Below are 4168 nucleotides of genomic sequence, written 5' to 3' on the forward strand. Positions count from 1 at the left end.
CGCGGGTCCGCGGGGGGGGCAGCGGGAGGTGGCGGGTATGTGGTTTCGGAGCACCGTCGCCTCCGCGAAACAGGCGAAGTTTGAATGGATACGAGCCACTTAGGGCAGCACGCAGCTGTGTTATCGCCTGCTTGGGCTTGGTAAGGTAACTGCTGTAAACTCCGGTCTGCTGGAGAGCTTTCAGAAGTGGCACAGCCTCTGCTGGCAGAGCCGTCTCTTCTGGGGCTTGTGCTGCTTGTCGTGCAGGGTGGCTTATAAAAATCATACTTTTTCAGCCACCCACCCACCCACCCACAGCATTGAAATGTATTTGAGTTGCCTCTTTCCTTCCATTGATTCTTCAACCGGTGATTTTAAATGAGGCACTCGAACACGCTTCTTCCTTAACCGTTCGTTACTTTGAACGTTTATTCTTAATTTGTCGTGCTTGTCCTTTTATTTATTTTGTGTATTGTTATTCATTCAAGGTCAAACCGTATAGAGTTTGGACTTTATTTGTGTGAAGATAAGAATGAGGACTAGCTGTAGACATGTTCCTTCCCTCCTCCTCTCTCCCTCCCTCGCGCTCATGTCCCTGCCTGAGCGTTTCTGGAGAAGGCTTTTAAAAGAATAGATGAGGGTCATAAAAGTACTTGCTGACCGCTGCCTCAGCTCTTTTGTATAATTGAAATATATTGTTTAATTCCTCTAATGAAAACAAAAAATCAGCTTAAAAATTGATTTCCTGAGAAGGTAATTTCTGAAAGAAGCCGTGCAGGGGATGTCTTCATTGCGTGTGCGGGTGAGTGGGATAATGTACCTGTTAGAACTAGGTATCACTGAAAGTACGTGAGAGAGGACGTGGTGACCGAGAGAGCTGCTGTTTCTTGTGCCTTGTGTCACGCAGGTGCCTTGCGTGAGCGTTCAACTTGCATCATAAAATCTTCAGACTTAAGGAAACTGATTAAAAAAGCGGTGAACTCTTTAGTTTCTGAAAAGATTTCAGGGGAGTTTAAGTAACGTCATGTCAAAGATGAAAGAGATGGCATTAAAGTAACATGCATGAGTACAGGGATACTTCTCAAAGAAGATAGGTACGGGTACGTCAGGGTGTGTGATGTGTTTGCGGCGCTGCGCGTTGGCTTGGCTGCTTCGTGGGCATGTGACCAGCTCAAAACGCGTAACATCACGTCTTTGCGGGAGTAGGCTCTTGGTGTTAAGTGCTGAATTTTCCTAAGGATGGAAGCGGAGAGATTCTGTGCCTGCCTGTACCTTATACATTTGCCGAGTCGGTTTTAGGGCATTGTGGAAGTTACTGCCTTAACTGATGCGAACATCAACAAGAGGAGTGTGATCCTGCTGTAAGTCATGACAGTTTTGCTACTTTCTTTGGTGGGACTGGATAAAGTTTCATTGTTGATTATTACAAAAAGTATTTAGACACTTCTCAGCAAAGCCTTTTCTGCAAAATCAGGGAAGAGCAGGAGGTTGTACATTCTTGCTTTTTTATCTTGGTTCTTTGAGGGGAAGCTGTGTCTACTCATCTTCATACATGAAAACAGAGAACTTTTTTCTGACTGTAGCATTTAAAAGCATTTTCTGAAGAATCAGAAATAAACAGCACTCATTAGTAAGCTTCTCTTCTGCTTTGCCATGATGGTGTTTCAGAGATCCCATTTCACTCTGGTAATGGAAGACTAGAAGGGCTGTTGAGCTCCATCTGTATGCATTAGGGTAGGTGGTTGATTTGTACCCTGGGGCCATATTATCTGCTATTTCATTACTTCGGGATCAGTAATGATATTCAGGAAAACTGTATTTGTAGTGACTGCTTTCTAGGGACGTCTCTTCACTAGAAAGCCTTACCGATAAGGATCGCACTGACGTGTGTTTGCTGACACGCTGCTCTGCTAGGAGGCACTCAGGCTGCTGCTTTTAGCTGCCTTTGATGGCACAAAAGTTCTGGGGTTTGCCAGGAAGAAGTGGGGATTCCCACGGGTCTCCTCGCACTTCAATATCATTTGTTTTGTTTTGTTTTTTTTCCCTAACCAGTATTCAGGCACTTACATCTTGCCCTCAGACAGATGAGCAGAGCTCTCGTGCCTGTTTTAGGCACTTGCTCCTTTTGTATTTGGGCACAGCAGCAACTATCCCAGCGGCTGGTAGCAGAGGAGAGCACGTGAGGAGCCTGAGCTGGAGTGGGTGAAACATGCCAGATGCTGCAGGTACCCTGTGCCAAGCTCGCTGCTGAATAACGGCGCAAAGGTAGCGATGCGAGAGTGGTTTTGAGGAGTGGAAAAACCAGGTGGTGGCTGCACTTCGGAAGCTTTTCATTCCCCGTTGCTGTTGGTAGGTGGGCAGGGGGGTCGTGGTGGAAGATGTGTTGTGATGTGAATGGTCCTATCCAGGTGTCCAAGGCAACTAAGCTCGTCTGGCTGCGCAGGCTGTAAGCACAGAGTGGGATAAGAAAATACAAAAAAAAAAAAAAAAGCCCTGAGTTGACAATGCTGCGCTGACAACATGAATACCTGTGTCTGTTCTGCTTCCCTGCCCTGCAATGCTGCTTGCACCCACATACCTTAACCGAAAGGGATTATGAAAGCTGAGCAACAGGGATGCTGTTGCAAATTAAAGAGGTGACGGAAATGCCTCCAGGCTGTTGTTCGGGGAGGTAAGTTCTCCATTCTCCATTAGAGGTATATATGCTGTGCTTTAATGGTGTGTGCTGTGCCGGGGCTCGATGCTGTCGACGGGGTGGATGGGGGGAAAGCAGAAACCTGTTTGCTTGAGCTGCCTGATGCGGAGGCAGTTCTAGGAACTTCTTGAGGCATTTTGTAGGTGAGGGAAACTGTCCTGATGGACTGCCTTGAAGCGTATTCAAAAAGTACGTGTCTAGGTTGTCAATTGTTAGGAACTTTCTTGAGTCTCGGGGGTTTATGTTTCAGTATGGTAAGACAAAAGCATTGTTTTCACAAAACATAGCTGCTGTGTTGTTTATTAACACAACAGAAAATGAAAATTTATCTTGTCCTGGCCGCAGTTCAGAGGCTCCTGTGTTACCAGTGCGGCCGAGAAAAGGGAGTGCTGCTGGGACTGCCTAGGGGCGAGAGCTTATGTGGTTTTCCTGCAAACCAGAGATGTTTAGAAGCTATGGATGGGCTGTCTTGCTTCATTATGGCTGAGTTTCATGATACAACAGAATCAGACTTCCTGGTCAAAAATCTCTGTGCCATCATGGCGTGTTGCTTGGTGTGTGCTGGGTCCTCTCACGCCGTGAGGTTTTGCCCAGCGTCAACTCCAGCTCTTTGCCTGAGCTTTGAAAATCTTAATTTATTGCTGAAATAGCATTCCAGATACTGGTAAAGCAACCTTTTCTGCTACTTGCCCCAAGATGATGTAAAGTAAATGGGAGGGTGTGCTGTGGAAAGGAGATGTGATTGCCAGGCGAGGCCAGGACGGTGCCGATGGACGCTGAACCCTGCGGTGTTCCTGCTGGAAGCCGTGCATCCCACCACATCCAAAGCTGCTTCCAGGGTGGTGGTGAAGTGGGTACTGTAGTAGGGGAAACAGGGAAAGCACCGCAGGCAAAATAAAGTACTGTTTATTTGAAAAAAAAATCCCAGGGACTTATGCCAGAGGATAAAAACATTGTGTGGGTCACTTAAAACCAGAAACTCTGCAAGGAAGGCAGGTTTCTCTGCTCGCTCTGTGGGTCTGCAGAGGTCCAGCCTGAGTCCATGACGAACCGTCCTACCTTACTTCTGCATCTAAGCACAAGTGCTCGTTGTCTGCAGTCTTGTTTTGAACATGAGGACCAAAAAATACTGCTTTGGACTAGCAAGCTTACCATAAACAGCTGGTAATGCTATTTCTGCTTTGAATACCTCCTTATTGAGTCATCTTTAAGCATTCCTTTGTACTTCTGCTGTATTTAGCTTAAACGCTTGAGTATTAAGGACATACTGCATCATTTTTGGGAATGCTTTTAGTTGTGCTTCCTTTCTGTTATGATTCTTATTTGTTAAGCTTTTATTCTGACTGAAACAAAATCTTCTGCTATTTTTTTTGGGAAAGCTTTTTGCTTGCTTCTCTCTCTTTTCTGTTGAGTCTCATCTAGCTAATGCTCATATTCTGGGTCTGAAAATAAGCTAGCTACTTTAAAAGGGTTTTTTTGGTGTCGTCCCCCCCC

Source organism: Pygoscelis adeliae, unplaced genomic scaffold (genome assembly GCF_000699105.1).
Source record: "Pygoscelis adeliae isolate BGI_AS28 unplaced genomic scaffold, ASM69910v1 Scaffold222, whole genome shotgun sequence".
NCBI classification, from domain to species: Eukaryota; Metazoa; Chordata; class Aves; order Sphenisciformes; family Spheniscidae; genus Pygoscelis; species Pygoscelis adeliae.